The sequence below is a fragment of the Syngnathoides biaculeatus genome, chromosome 22 (genome assembly GCF_019802595.1).
Source record: "Syngnathoides biaculeatus isolate LvHL_M chromosome 22, ASM1980259v1, whole genome shotgun sequence".
Classification (NCBI taxonomy): Eukaryota; Metazoa; Chordata; class Actinopteri; order Syngnathiformes; family Syngnathidae; genus Syngnathoides; species Syngnathoides biaculeatus.
In genome coordinates this window covers 15,039,429-15,055,311 of record NC_084661.1, presented here as the reverse complement: position 1 = coordinate 15,055,311, position 15,883 = coordinate 15,039,429, and the positions used below count along the sequence as shown (strand labels likewise).

At 43.2% G+C, this 15,883-nt stretch overlaps 1 long non-coding RNA gene across 5 annotated transcripts in view; it reads right to left on the bottom strand.

The window, feature by feature from the left end:
* The window catches only part of LOC133495389 (uncharacterized), a 28,913-nt gene that overhangs the window by 10,776 nt on the left and 2,254 nt on the right, over positions 1 to 15,883 (bottom strand). For 3 of the 5 annotated variants that reach the window (XR_009793556.1, XR_009793555.1, XR_009793552.1), the window contains exon 3: positions 4,835 to 4,906. This is a non-coding gene — a long non-coding RNA (uncharacterized LOC133495389). Of the gene's footprint in view, positions 1 to 4,834; positions 4,907 to 10,979; positions 11,194 to 15,883 lie in introns of all 5 variants that reach the window. The other 2 variants (XR_009793553.1, XR_009793554.1) reach the window with 2 other exon arrangements.

Sequence of the window (15,883 nt, the reverse complement as noted above, 5' to 3'; positions counted from 1 at the left end):
GAGCTCCTCAAGGACTTGATACAGACAACATTTTTATACGCCAACCTGCACTTACATTGTTCAACTCCATTCCGCGACAAGGGCAGACACGCGTTGCAACGTTATTAACGTTCAAGCAATTTCCCTCGGAGCGAAACGGCGCACTCCGCTGGGCTCACGAGCTCAGATCCGGCGTCAACAGTTCTGCATTTGCATGGATGCTAATCCTCAGTTTTGATCAGATAAGTATTTATTTACACTGCGTCTATTATTGTAGTGGTATAGGGTCATAGTGAGGTGTCAGCACATTAAAAAATCATTTTTTAGCTACATTAGAAGGGCAAAATATGACAAATGATTAGCATGCATGTCGCATTGAATCTCATTAGATAAAACGGTGGCTCCTAATGAAGTATTTTGCAAGTGTACTGCATACAACACTCCACCTACAATGAATACAGATAACTTTAATTTACTGTATATACAAATACATTTTTGATACGTGCTAACTCCCATTTGATTGTTCCTAATGAAAATGCGCGCGCAGTACATCGTTGACGGCTTTGGAACACGACCCGCAGATCAATAACAGCGTAATCGATCCAAAGAAAATACAGTACACCCCCACTGGTCGCAAACAAACGATCTTAGCAAACAAGTCGGCGCGTAATTCACGCGCGCATAGTAAATGAGCCATGCTAACAATCCATCTCACGGCGCGCATGTCCTCCTGGAGTTAATTAAAGGTAGGCCCGTAATTAACGCTCAGAATGAAACATTTGTCTACAGATTTGGTTGCGCTTCTTATCACTGCAGTGGACAAAAGACCGAAAAAAAAAGAAAATAAAAAGAGAGAAAAAAAGAATGCATTATTTAAGTGAACAAGATCTCCATTTCGTCACAGATTAGCTGTATTTCAAAAAATTGGTTACGCACATTTGCTCAGTAGAGCTTAGTTTTATTCAAATCTGAAGTACGATACCGTTGCATTTAATCTTTCCGAATTGTTTTATTTAGTTACAATTCTCTTGTGCAACACATTTGAATTGAATCATTATAGAAGAACTGTTTTTTTTTTTTTTTTTTTCCTATATTTAAGTGAACTGCTAATATTCAAACTGAGAATACAGTAGCTTACAATTATAATACCTTTTTTTATGAACACCTAGGTCGACTATACCATTGTAATTCAAGGTTGCTAATGACGGTGGCACTTGTAGAGCTAAGCATTTCTTTTCCGGTCGTACTTTTGAGAACCACAGACGCTCACCTAGAGAATTACAGCATTTCAAAATCAAAAAATAGCTTTTTTTTTTTTTTCTCTCCATAAAAATAATGCAAGCAGAATGTTTCAAGGAAATACAACTGCTTGAAGCAAGTAAAACAGAAAAATGCGAGCAAAGAAGAAATGTCTTGGCAGTCAAAGGACAAGGATATTTTGCCGAGAGAGATTTCATCTTAGTTCAATTACATTTTTTTTCTTTTTCTGTGTCTCCTTCTTTACATTTAAGGAATATAAACACCGCCTAACTCTGGACTTTTTCCCACTCTTCCTCTCCACCTCGCAGTGGCCGTGACCTCTAAAGGTTCATTATACTGGTTGCAGTTAATCGACTGGAGTAGTTCCAATCAATTAGCTCGCCATTATTTACCCGGCGAGTCCCCGCAGAATTGGCGCAGACGGCTGCAATTACAGCGCGGCTCATCCTCCTCGCTTCTGGAGGAGAACGGCGCCCGTTGCTTGGCGCTCGCCGTTCATGGCAAACAATATAATTGTAGCATCTGTTGCAGCATTATACTGTACATAAACAGAATAGTCACAGACGCACCCTTGCGACAGTTCACAACTGCCAAAGTCTGAGTCACATCCCAGGATCGTTTGTTTACCCAACTGCAGATGTTTACAATATCATCTGCGGACATCATAGTCCAAGGGGATTCCAGTCTAACCTCATCTGTCAGCCTATCCATTACTACCGCAAAGGGGAAGGGGCTCGGCGCGGATCCCTGATGCACTCCCACCTCCACCTTAAATTCTTCTGACACACCTACAGCACAGCTCACCGCTGTTCAGCTGCCCTCATACATGTCTTGTACTATTCTAACATATTTCTCCGCCACACCGGACTTGCGCGTGCAGTACCACAGTCTGTCATAGGCTTTCTCTAGGTCTACAAAGACACAATGTAGCTCCTTCTGACATTCTCTGTACTTTTCCATGAGCATCCTCAAGGCAAATAATGCAAGCACCTGTGGTACTCTTTCTAGGCATGAAACCAAACTGTTGCTCCCAGCGGTTCTTCTTCTTCTTTGCCACAACAGAAATAAAACCTGATGAAAACCTGAACCTAATGCCTGACATTAGCGATTTCTTGAATTTGTTCTTTTATTATTCGTTCCTTTTCATAATGTAGAACAAATTTTAACAGTACCCAGACAAAACAAAAAGCTCCCTGATGAAGTTTTGGCTAATGGCTAATGTCTGCTTGTTTACCGTGCTAATGCTAACTTTATTATTGCTTTGTCATCGAAAGTAGATATGATTGTGACGAGTCATCACAACCAACTACACACTTTCATAATTGCATGCCATTATGAAAGGCCGCATTTAAGAATTGCAGCACGCCAAACCGAGGCTGCATTATAACCTCGCAAGCAGTTTTAACGAAGTTGGATCATTTCTGGTGCTCTCGAACAACCCACTAATGTATCACAGAACAATGGTTGGAAGTCACTAGTCTAAATAAATAATCACAGTATTTCTGTTATTAAGTTACTGGTGAGGTAGGATTTGAACAAAACTGTACTCCTGATTTAAAATTGGCTATGGAAAAGAAAATTACAGGTTTTTTTTGACGGTGAAAAAAAAGGTATATTTGGGATGAAGCATTTACTCCCAAGTTGACGAAAGACTTCGTCCCTCGCATTTGAGATTCACTGGTCTCGGTGTTGTGCAAGGAGGAGGGACCATCTGTGACAAAGCCTTTCGCCATGGTCGGGGTGTGACGACGTGTGGTGGGGGGGGGGCGCAGCTAAATGAGATAATGTGGTGGGAAGACATCAGGGAATTCCACTGTTGGAGAGGGAGATACTCTTTGGCTTCTGAAGTCCCTCGACGCTCAGGAAGATTAGCAAAAAAATAAGTCGCCGCTCTCTAACAGCAGCAATGTGGACTTGGCACATCTGATCATAATACTGAGCAGGTGGTGTACCTAATGTCGCACCCGGTGAGCGTGCATAATAAATAAATATATGAAGTGGGTGGATGCTTCTTTGTCCTGATCGGTGGTGGAGGTCAACGCAAATCCATTTAAGTGGACTGAATTTCATTTTCAAGCGGCATTAAAACATCGTCCTAAGGCCGTGCGGGTGACCTTCTGAGGCAGCATCCAATATCTTGGTTGTGGGTGAAGTGCGGCGCTCACACCGGGCTATGAAACAGTCTTATTTACGCATTACAGCAAGACAGTGGAGCCGGTGGGATGGGGTGGGGGGCGCTGCTTGTTAGAGCGCCAGGCCGATGGTGTTTTTTTACATGCAGGTTTAATAATACAATATTACGACAGCTGGCTTGTCTCGAGGATAAAACTGAGATGCGTTGTTTTTCCCCACCCCCACGCTGAATGCGTTTTGCCAGGAATGATTCTTCACCGTCTGGCCGCGTGGAACTGAGAGGTAATCGTCTCTGAGATGTACGATGAGATTGTGTGCTTGGAACGTCAAGCTCATTTGGAACTCTTTGATTTACACTGATATGGAGACGGGGAAGCGGAGTCCAATGTGGTACAATCGCTAGAATCAAACCCCTTAGCCCAGAAATCTGTAATCCTAAATCAGACCCAACTCCAAAAACTAACCATAAAACAGAATACTCCTAAACTCCTAACTGGTTAGCTCTAAAAAATAAAGAAAGATGAACCCCCAACAAACTCTTGAGAAAACTAAACCCTTAACCTCAAAACGGGTCAATATCAATGTCAATATGGATATCAATCATTAACTATGGTGTTTCCCATGAACTGTTAGCATTAAGCTAACAGACTTCGGTCACACAAGGGTGAGGGTTTGGTTAAAGAGCATGTAAAGCTCAGCTTTATGTTTGGTTTGACAATAAATGTCATCTAGAAATGACAATAAAGATATTGAAGTCTAATTTTTAAAGAATTGAAAAATATCTTGCTTGCTTGACTTTCACTGTCACAGCGATTCTGTACCCTTTTGTTTGATCCTGTCGTGTTGAGTTAGTTAGTTAGTTTGCTTCAGAGTCATAGAACGAACCCTTGCTGTATGTCTTTCTAATCCCGCCTGTATGACGCAGTTTCCGGAATAAACCACATAGAACGTTATGCCTCTGCCTCGAAGTCCTGCATTTGGGCACCGGAGGTTCGTGACAAGTTCAACCGAAATCATCCAGCCCGGATCTTGAAAAACTCACGTGTCGGGTCACTCGTAATCCGAGGTACCGTCATATCAGTAATATTGTGGATGAGTTTCCATTTTTAGTCAGAAACTTTAAAATAAAGCGCCATTACCCTGTAAGTGACTCAGCTTCCTGTTCATCAGTATGCAGGGAAAGGCACTCAATAAAGCTCTCCACACGCTAAATTAGCATGGCGGGGGAAACAGGCAGATGAAATTGGTCCTCAGAAATTGCGTCCCCATGACAAATCAATATTCCGCTGCAAAGTTGCCCGTTCTGATTTTTCCCTTTCGAGGGGCGGCCTTCTGAACTCCTGCGTCGGTCGCGAGCATTTAATGGAGGAGGCATTCAGGGTCTGTCGAGTGTCGGGAAATGCAATACGCGCAAAAGAGGTTTGACGGCCTTCTGTGGTAGTTTTATCGATTTCACACTGACCTGAGCAAACATCTTTGCGCGGCGTTACGGTTGTCCGCACCCCTCTGGTCAGCACAGTTTCCGTGATGGAACCTTTCAACAAGAAACGAGTGCAGATAAGATTCACAACTTAGGAAAAAGCAAAACGCAAAATTCACCCAAAGTCAGCAGAATGTGTGCTTCTGTTGAAACACTTCAACTTCATTTACATACAGAAATATTATAAAATGTAATTCTTGTACAATTGCGGATTAAGTTTTTCCTCAAAACTTTTTTTTCAGAAAATTACAACTTTGACTTTGCATTAAAAAAAATATTTAATTTTCAGAAAGCTAAGATTTTTTTTTTTTTGCCCTAATATGAAATCAGACTTTTCTTTTTTAAAAAAAAAAAATCTACTACTTCTCAATAGTAATAATTGAAATTCTTTTACAATTAAATAAAGTCTTGGATAATTACAACTTTTTTTGTAAAATTATAACACTAGGATTTTTTCAAAATATAAATCATTTAATTCTTTCAAGATTCATTTTGGTAATTTTTTTCCCCTCATGAATTCCTAATTTGGTTCTAATATTAACGTAACAGTACAATTCCTCGTACGACTAATTTTTTCTTATCCACTCCCAAATCAACTTAAAACCTGTCCATACTCTATGATCATGAATAGTAATAATAATATCTGGGCGGCGCGGTGACTCGGCTGGTAAGCGGCGGCCTCACAGTTCTGAGGACACGGGTTCGATCCCGGCCCCGCCTGCGTGGAGTTTGCATGTTCTCCCCGTGCTTGCGCGGGTTTACTCCGGGCACTCCGGTTTCCTCCCACATCCTCAAAAACATTCAACATTAATTGGACACTCTAAATTTCCCCTAGGTGTGATTGTGAGTGCGGCCGTTTGTCTCCATGTGCCCTGCGATTGGCTGGCAACCAGTTCAGGGTGTTGCCCGTTGACAGCTGGCATAGGCTCCAGCAATCCCTGCGACCCTTGTGAGGATAAGCGGCAAAAAAATAAAATAAACGAATGGATGGTTGGATAATGTCTACTAATCATTGTGCAAGATTTTTTTTTTCTTCCCCTCCCTTGTCAATGTGCTGACTTGGTTTCGGATCCATGTTTACAGGAAGGCCATGTGATGCATAGCCAACCCTCAGGGTTGAAGACATAAACAACATCAACAGAACATCACCGGAAGAAGACAATCACATGCTTATTGACCTTTAACAATGAACAATCAAGTCTGGGCAAGTTTGCTACGGCGTATGACACACTGCATTAACAATACTGCGCAAAACGAGAACGCTAGAAAGTTAAAAACGGACATACACCCCCCCCCACCCCGCCTCCCCAATAAACAATCTCAGAGCTGCATGTTTACCATTAAAAAGATGATGACAGGGGTGGTGGTTTACATTCATTTTTATTATCTGGAGGCAAATTGCGCCGGGGCGGGACTTAATCGGATTGCGAAGGTTCCCCGACAAGCTGCTGCTGAAACCTGTACATTTGATTACCCGATTGATTCGATTACTTCATTCGATCGGCGGCGGCTTGCGCTAAGACGCCGGAGACTACCCGAGAGTGGCGCGTGGAGCCCGGTAGGTGCCCTCGACAGTACATATCCTTTCTGGAACGCACACGCTTATCTTTTCATCAAATTCAAATAGTTGGATTTAAATTCCTGGCAGCTGAATGAAAAATGATCAGCCTCTGAGGCTTGTGGGTGTTTTACGAGCAGCAGCATCGCATTTGTGTCCTCATGAGGTTTTTGCCTTGACATTCCTCATTCCTCATGACATTTGGAAGAGCTTTGCTTTATTTAAATGAACATTTTTTTTTTTTGTCTCCCGATACCGATCCCTCTACCCGAACGCAACTTGTCTTTGTGATAGCGCCTGTGTCTTGAAATAAACATGACTGAGTCTTTGTAAGCACTGCACCGTGTTAATCCATCCGTCCATACATACATTTTCTTAGCCGCTTATCCTCACAAGGGTCGCGGGGAGTACAGGAGCCTATCCCAGCTGACAACGGGCAGGAGGCGGGGTACACCCTGAACCGGTTGCCAGCCAATCGCAGGGCACATGGAGACAAACAGCCGCACTCACAATCACACCTATGGGCAATTTAGAGTGTCCAATTAATGTTGCATGTTTTTTTTTTTTTGGGGGGGGGGGGGGTGCGGAAATTAGAGTTCCCACCCGGAGAAAAACCCAGACAGGCAAGGGGAGAACATGCAAACTCCACACAGGCGGGGAAGGTATTGAACCCGGGACCTCAGAACTGTGAGCCCACTGTGCCGCCTTATAATAATTAAAAAAAAAAAACATTACATATACATATATATGAGAGAGAGAGAGAGAGAGAGGAGAGAGAGAGAGAGAGAGAGAGAGAGTGTACCTTGGTTTTACTGTTACTATTCAAAATTTATTATACACATATAGTCAATTGGAAAAAAAAATGGTCAAGTTCAAAAGGAAGCTCAATATGAACGATATATAAACAGGTGTTATTTTGTGTAAACAGACATTTAAATTTGTGTTTTTTTGGTTTTAGGAAAGTTCAACATCAACTGTCTGACTTTATAGGAAATTAATAACAAAGAAGAATAAAATCCTCGTCATTACAGAACAACGACCAAATACCGCTGCAACTCAATCTATAGCCATATGGCTGTCTTATACTGCCCCCATGTGACCAAGGCATGAACAACACGAGGAGCAGCACGATGCCTATTGAATTAAAGCAAAAAAAAAGAAAAAAACCCACAAAAATTCTGTACAATTGTATATTTCTGTACAATCTATTTGTCATTATTGTATGATAAACGTTTTCTTATCAAAAACAAGAAATATATATATATATATACATACAGTATATTTTTTTATAGATTTCCGTTCAGTAGGGAATAATGATTTAAGATTGTTTTGAGCTATGTGCGTGATCGCAGATGGAAATAATATCTCAAAAGGACCACGCTCTCAAAAACTCTAATAAGGTTTGTTATTGCTTCAGTTCCATCCAAAGAGCCCGGGAGAGGCCGTTTAAGTGCCACTGAATGTTTGGTGAAGGTAGCGATTGCGTGTGAAACCTTTACTTGAACCAAGCGAGACTTTCAAATCTTTATGCTTTGGTCTACGATAATCCAAGAACGTGATACATCTGCTGCCGGCATTTGATGAAGCAATTACTGCCGACAGATGCTAAAAAAAAAACAAAACAAAAAAAAAAACGATTAGGATTGTCAAGACGAGGCGAGGGGAAGGGGGGCAGACGACGTCGTCATGTAAAGATCCGCGACAAGAGAGGCCGAAAGAAGATAAACGAGAAAACGCCATCTTGATTTTTTGCTCATTAGCTGTATAATTCGATTATTGATCCCTAGTACAGCAATTGTGATGGATAACTCCGAGCGCTTTACTCCCTGACGACCCATGAACTATGAAGTTGAGTTATGAATAACAACGTTGAATTGCTGGCGTGGAGTTTCGGGCCAGCCATCTGGACTTTGCTCATACGCCTGCTCTTGGAGTTCAGTGTTTTCATCAGTGGTGGTTTGGTCCCGTAAATCGTAAATGTTTGAGCGGTCCGAGGGCCGTAAAAGCTCTAAAACTGGTTCTGAACAGCAGTCGAATGGTCCTCCAATGTAAATAAGCCAGTCATGGACAAAGGAAATAATACGCCTATGAAAACATAAGTTGTCAAATGCTCATAGCTTCACATCTGTCTGACAGATACCCGAAACATAACAGAAAAGGGGGTGGCACGGTGCATTTCAGCTGAAAAGCTTTGGCCTCACAGTTCTGAGGTCCCGGGTTCGATCCCAGACCCCGCCTGCGTGGATTTCCTCCGGGCACTCCGGTTTCCTCTCACATCCAAAAGACATGCAACATTAATGGCTCATGCTAGCGCAGCGCTAAAAGGACCGGTAAAAGTCACTTCCTCGGCACATATATTCCAGCGGTCTCATTCTTACCTTTTCCTCTCGAGTGCCCCCTTGCGGCCTTAAAACAATGAATAAATAAATGCACAAATTAGCCGCAGAAACCGCAGGGTTAAAAACACGTGAAAAAAGTCACGGCTTGTAGGCCAGAAATCATGGAAATCATCTTAATGACAATCATGTGATATTTTCAAGATTAGAACAACTCAAGTGGCTCAATTAAAAGTCCAGCCCTTTTTTGTGTTAATATTGATCTATCGATCGACTTAATTGGAGCGCCGGTCTTTAACCGAATGCCCCGAAGTGCAAAAAGTCAACGACAACCCAGAGAGCAACAAAGGAAGAACCAGCGTAGCATCGCCACAAGGACAACCTGCGCCATCACATGAATAGTAAACGTCGCTACTTGCGTATTCTACGCGGCTCGTCAAATGGACGGCGGTACAATTCTGCAGCCGGTACAAGGGGAGCTTAAAAATGGATGAACCGTTAAAGTTAAACCGCCTCCCTCTGCTTCTCAGTCAGATAAGTAAAAAAATAAAAATAAAAAAAAATAAATGTTCACCTTGTTACTTTGTTAGGCGAATGTGAGCGAAGCACAAGAGGAAAATGTCCATTCACGTACCGTAATTTCCGGCCTACAAGCCGCGACTTTTTTTCCCCACAAGCTTTCAACCCTGCGGTTTATGCGGCTAATTTGTGCATTTTTTTTAATGGCCACAAGGGGGCACTCGAGCGGAAAAGCTACGAGTGAGATCAGTGGAATATATGTCCCGAGGAAGTGACTTTTACCGGTCCGGCCCTGTTAGCGCTGCGCTACCGTGTTACTGCCGCGTCTCAGTGATTTTTTACCAGTATGTTTTTTTTTAACCAGCCCTGTTAGCATGGCGTTAGCTAACTTTAATTGCGCCACTTGAGTTGCTCTAATCTTGAAAGTATCACACAATTGTCATTAAGATCATTACCGTGATTTCCGGCCCACAGGCCGCAAATTTTTTCCACACTCTTTCAACCCTGCGGTTTATGCGGCAATGAGGATAATTTGTGCATTTTTTTTTGTCTAACGGCCGCAAGAGCGGGAAAGGTAAGATTGAGATCGGTGGAATATATGTGCCAAGGAAGTGAATTTTACCGGTTCGGCCCTGTTAGCGCGGCGCTAGCGTGTTACTGCCGCCTTTCTTTGTAAAATCCCGTGTTTCAATGTGGGCACTTGCGGCTTTTACACGGCTGCGGCCTATGTACGTACCAAATGGTATTTCCTTTGCAAATGTACTGGCTGAGGCTCATAACCAGGTGCGCTCTGTAGGCCGGGAATTACGATAACATCGGCTGCAAGACAACGTTGAAGTCATCAATTTCCCAATAAGATGATGAAATTCAGTTATTGTTATGAGCCCTCCTTTTCCCACATTTTCAAGCTGCATTCACGATGTCAAGACTTGGAGAAACAACATTTTCACAGACATGAAAAAGAAAAAAAAAAAAAAAAAAAAAATCAGCATTCTGCTAGCGCGCAACTGTCGGCGCTGGAAAGAAGAACCATTCGTCAACAGCGCGAAGTGTCACTCTCTCAGGAAGTCTTTTCGCTTTTTCTTCAGGTCGGGCAAACAAGTTCGCCTCTCACAAAAGTGCTTTCTCTGATAGTCCGTTGAACCAGAACCAGGGGAGAACCAAGGAAGAAAAATATTACCAAAAAAAAAAGTGATGAAATGAAAAATAAACATTTAAAAAAATGTATTAAAATACCCCTTTGCAACTGAAGATGTTTTTTTTTTTTACAGAGACTTGGCCGAGACAAAAAAATAAAGGGAGAAAATTACTATAATACATTATTAAGTGCAATTGTTTAGCATTTTAAGTCACAATAAAGACGAAAAAATTATAATGCTGTGCAACTATTTCCCTCCTGACATTTAAAAATAATAAAAAAAAAAACAGGGCTGTACAAAGCTGAGGCGGGTTCACTGTCACCATACAGCGCTCGCATCTCAAGTTTTTGCTACGGCGAGTTACGGCTCGTAAGTCAGGTCGCTAATTAAGGGAAATATGAGGAGCAGATGTGCTTGTGGAACAAATTAGTTATGTAGAACACACACACATACAAAAACGTGAATTCATGCAAAGAACATGTAGACTGGGCTCTGTTTTGGGCGTTATTGCAAATCACGCACTGCTCATCCATAATTCCCTCTGAGGCACTCTATAGAAAGAGCGGAACACACACCTGATCCCCTACTCCGCGCTTGTTCGTGTCATGAATCAAAACATGGACACCGGCGGCGTACCGGCTCGCCGTTGATCGCTCTGACGGACGCGTCGGCGACCGCCACTGCCGCGTCGCGCCGGCCGACAGCCACGTCGGGCCCGCTAAGTGGAGGTGACGCCGAGGCTGGGCCTTGCGAGACCTCATTAGTGAAGTACCGCGAAGGGGATGTTTGCTGGGGGGAAAAAAATGAAAAAAAAACAAAATTATGTACATAATCCACTCTTAACATAATCCAACGTGAAGCCAATTTTCAGTATAGGTACACATTTGATGAAGAAACAAGAAGTACACGATTTGGTAAAGCAGGCCACATAAAATGATGTGGAGGGCCAGATCTGGCCCCTGGACCTTATCTTTGACAACGGCGGGTTAAAGGGTTAAACCACCATGATGTAGACGCTATCCGTTAGCGTGCCAGGGGCATTTTCCATTATGTATTATCATACAGCTAACGGACTTCAAAGCAGTGCTCCGTAGCCCTTTTCTCAAGCACATCGCCGAGGGAGAACCCAAGACTGGAAGGTGAAAATATGGATAAAAATGCAGCTAAACAAAATGTTCCTCCTAAAACTGCGCTACGCCAGCTGAAATATGTTCGCTAATGAGCCATACGTACAAGAACCTGATGAATTATTGATCAGTGGCTTTGTACTGTATAAGTAATAAACTTCAGTTTTGTCCACTTTAGGTGTGCAAGTTTAATTAGCTTACAGAAACACGGCAGCTGCATAATCAGGATGAGGATCAGAAAAAGATATTGGTCGCTGGGGAAAAGCAGCTGCAACCACGACTATAAATATTCTCACACACACACACCATCATTACATACGTCTCTAAGAAATATGCGTGTATTATATACAGACACACACACACACACACATGCACGCACACACACTCTTAAATAAAGTGTAAAGAATGAAAAGTTTTTGTCACGTTCAAGGCTTCACTTCAATTAACCTTGCGCTGCTCTTGCTTGTGTGCACCACATGGCCACATGGGGCAGGGAGGGCAATATAATATTGAGGTCATATTTATGTTTCTTCCCAGAGGAAAAAGAATAAATGGTTGTATTAACATACAACCGTGTGTTGCTGCAGCGTTTGTACTCAAATTTAACACCGTGAGACCGCTGCTAATCGTTAGCCCGTACATTGTTTGTTAGCACCATTGCTTTCCATCCACCCATTTTCTTTACCGCTTATCCTCACGAGGGTCGCGGGGAGTGCTGGAGCCTATCCCAGCTGTCAACGGGCAGGAGGCGGGGTACACCCTGAACTTGTTGCCAGCCAATCCCAGGGAAACCAGAGTACCTGGAGGAAACCCACGCAGGCACAGGGAGAATACGCAAACTCCACAAAGGCGGGGTTGGGATCGAACCCGCGTCCTTAGAACTGTGAGGCCAACACTTTACCAGCTGAGACCACCGTCCCGACCAACATTGTTTTGCTTGTTTGAAATCCCCAACGAGCAAATCTCTTTTATGTTTATGACAGTAAAGTCTTAACTTACAGTGGTGATAAACAATTTATGCCAAACTGCTGCAGCTGGAAAATATACATTATGCAAATCTACATGCACAATTCCACCCATTTATAGAAAAAACTATTGTTCAAAAAAAATAAAATAATACACTGTTGACGTTCACTTTTTCTGTCATGGTCAATTAGAGGAAAGCAAAAAAAAAAAAAAAAAACCAAAACAGTTTGACTACTTTATTAAAAAAAATCAAATAAATAAAACAAAGAAAAAAAACTATCCACCACGTGGACCTGCCATTAAAAAGGTGAGTGTTTGACGACGCCCACGCGGCTCCATTTCAGAGCCGGTTTTCATCAGTGGAGAGCTCAACTCCAGCGGCGCTACTTTGGACCCCGACTCCATCACATCATCGCCTCTCCACGGGAGCGGGTCGCATCGCACACCTCCACACGACGCGCTCAGCTAAACAGCATGCCCCCCCCCCCCCCCCCACCACTCATATACCATATAATTCTTCAGACTTTTACGACTGTGATGAGATATTATTGATTGGATGGTCTCAACGGTGGGGCACAACACAGCCGTTCATTGGCTAGATCCCAGGTGTGAAACTCAAGGCCCCGGGGGCCAGATCCGGCCCGCCGCATGATTTTATGTGGCCCGCGGAGGCAAATCATGTGTTCAAATCTGTACCAAAATTCCAAATTGTCATCTCATAAATAATAACGTTGCGCTATTACAAGCATTTTTGTGTTAGCAAACAAAACTAGTTCATAAATTTCAGCCACAATGGCCCTTTTGAGGGAAACCCCAAGTACAATGTGGCCCGCAACAAAAATGAGTTTGACACCCCTGGTCCAGATTGTTAAAAATGTTGGAGTGGGGTGTGTGCCGTGAGATTTTTGTTTTGCTTAATGTCTTCATAAACAAAACTGAATGGAACACACTAGTTAGTTATGGGAATTACAACTATAATTGGAAAATACAACAGAACTCGATGCACTAAGGAGTTACTGCTGAATCTTGGAAACCAAATCGCCTTCAAGGTCGGCGGCGGGACTGCCGAAAGGCGGACACTCGTTTGTCAAAAGGTGGGAGGAGCCGGTTCATTTTACTGCACGTATTGCTGCATCTGCACACATCTGAACGACACAAACACACACTAAAACATACAAAGACGCGCGACCTTCCCCCACGCAGCGTGAGGATCCGGATCTGACGGAATTGGAGCGGGCTCGAGAGCTCGATGGCGACTTGATTCGATTAGCGAGGGCAGACAGGAAGAGGACCGAGTGAGTGACATCACCGCAATGTCGCCCGCCGTCTCCTCCTCCTCAAATGCTGTCAAAGGCGCCATCTGCTTCCATACTGTACGCGCTTCGCACACGTTAACAACACACGCGCGCTACAATACAGTAAAAAGAACTCGGTATGATAAACTAAAAAAAAAAAAAAAAATCATAGCCAGATTGTCACGACAAAGTAAAATGACAAAGGGTTCAAATTAAACATGACATATGCAAGTTTATACTTGTATTTCATTTTTGTGACTAACAAGCTAACCCTTTTCTGTTCCTCATAGTTAAGTTATTTAATGCAATATTTTACAAAAACTAAATAACATTCAGGCGTCTGCGTGTGCCCTGCGATTGGCTAGCGACCAGTTCAAGTCGTACCCCGCTTCCTGCCCGTTGACAGCTGGGATAGGCTCCGGCACTCCCCGTGACCTTTGTGAGGTCAAAGAAAATGGATGAATGGAACTCCAAGCCAGATTGTCACTACAAAGTAAAAACGTATGTAAAAGTATGACAAAGGCTTTATATGAAAGTCTATGAACACTTTTGGTTCTGAGCAATGACTTGGCCCCACCTCTGCCAAAAACAGTTTTTCGCTGTATGTGTGTGCAAGGTAAATTATTTTTGTCCGATGCGGCGCCTAACAGGACTGGGTAGCTGCACCCCGAGGCCACGAGGAGCCGAACCAACGCGCATCCGAGAAGATTTCGGATGCCGCACTACAGACGGGCTGTCTGGGGTCCAGAGAGTGTTGCGTGTCGGTGCTTTCAATGCCGCGCGCGTGTCGCTAAGCTACGCATTCCTATGCTGTGCGGCGATACGGTGTGTCTAACTTGATGAGGATCAGAGTGTGCATCTAAGCGAGGTGGAGCGATCAAAGAAGCGACGGCGCAGCGGGACGGGCGTCGGGAGGCGACGAGTGGATTTGTGTTTGTGTCAGGGCGGCGCCTCCTCTCGTGGATGGCTCGGTCGCTAACCAAGCGTGAGGGCTGTCAATTTGGTTTTGGAAGCGTGACAAATACTCCAATGAATACACAGGAAAAAATTTGCTTGTAACCCAAAAAAAAAACCTGAAACCATGCATCCATTTTCTTTTGCCGCTTATCCTCATGAGGGTCGTGAGGAGCACGGGAGCCTATCCCAGCTGTCAACGGGGTACACCGTGAACTGGTTGGTAGCCAATCTCAGGGCACATCGAGACAAACAGCCGCACTCACAATCACACCTAGGGGCAATTTAGTGTCCAATTAATGTTGCATGTTTTTGGGATGTGGGAGAAAACCGGAGTGCCTGGAGAAAACCCACGCAGGCACGGGGAGAACATGCAAACTCCACAGAGGGAGGGTCGGGATTGAACCCGGGTCCTCAGAACTGTGAGGGCAAAGCTTTCCAGCTGATCCACCGTCCCACCGTTTAACTTATCCATATTTTAAATCAAACTTTCGACACTTTTGTAAAGAAAAAAAACAAACTTTGAAACAGATTTCCAAATAATATAACCCTTTCTTTCCAATACGATTTTTCTTTCTGCAATTAATAGAAATGGAATTCAAAGACTATAAGATTTCATCTAAAATCTTTCATCACATTCACATTTTTCAGAAAGCCAAAATTCAATTTAAACAAAAAAAAAAACACGACAAAAGCCGACGAGTGCGGTATTAAAAACATGTCTTCCTTTTTCTATTGATCGCTCTCGGCGACGAAGGTCGCGTGCAAATGCGTCACCACAAGCACTTCACGTCTCTTCTGCAAACAAGAGCTTTTTGTTTGATCAAGCCATTAATTTTTCCTCCCAGAAGAGACGCCTGACAAAAATCAAGGTTTTCTAAAGGAAAACGTTTCTTTGATTCCTCATCATCATCGAATCAGTCTATTGTGCAGGTTTGGTCACATTCCTAATCTTAAAAACAAAAAATAAGCAAACACACACATTTGATAGCATAAAAGCTTTAGCCAATGCTAGCTAGTTTTTTCTCCCCAGCACAAGCACTATTTAAAGGAAAATTCCGGTGGTTTGGACTAACAATGTATCCGGTAGGTCATGTAATATGTACTTTATTTTGGCAACGTGATGTTAAATCCTCT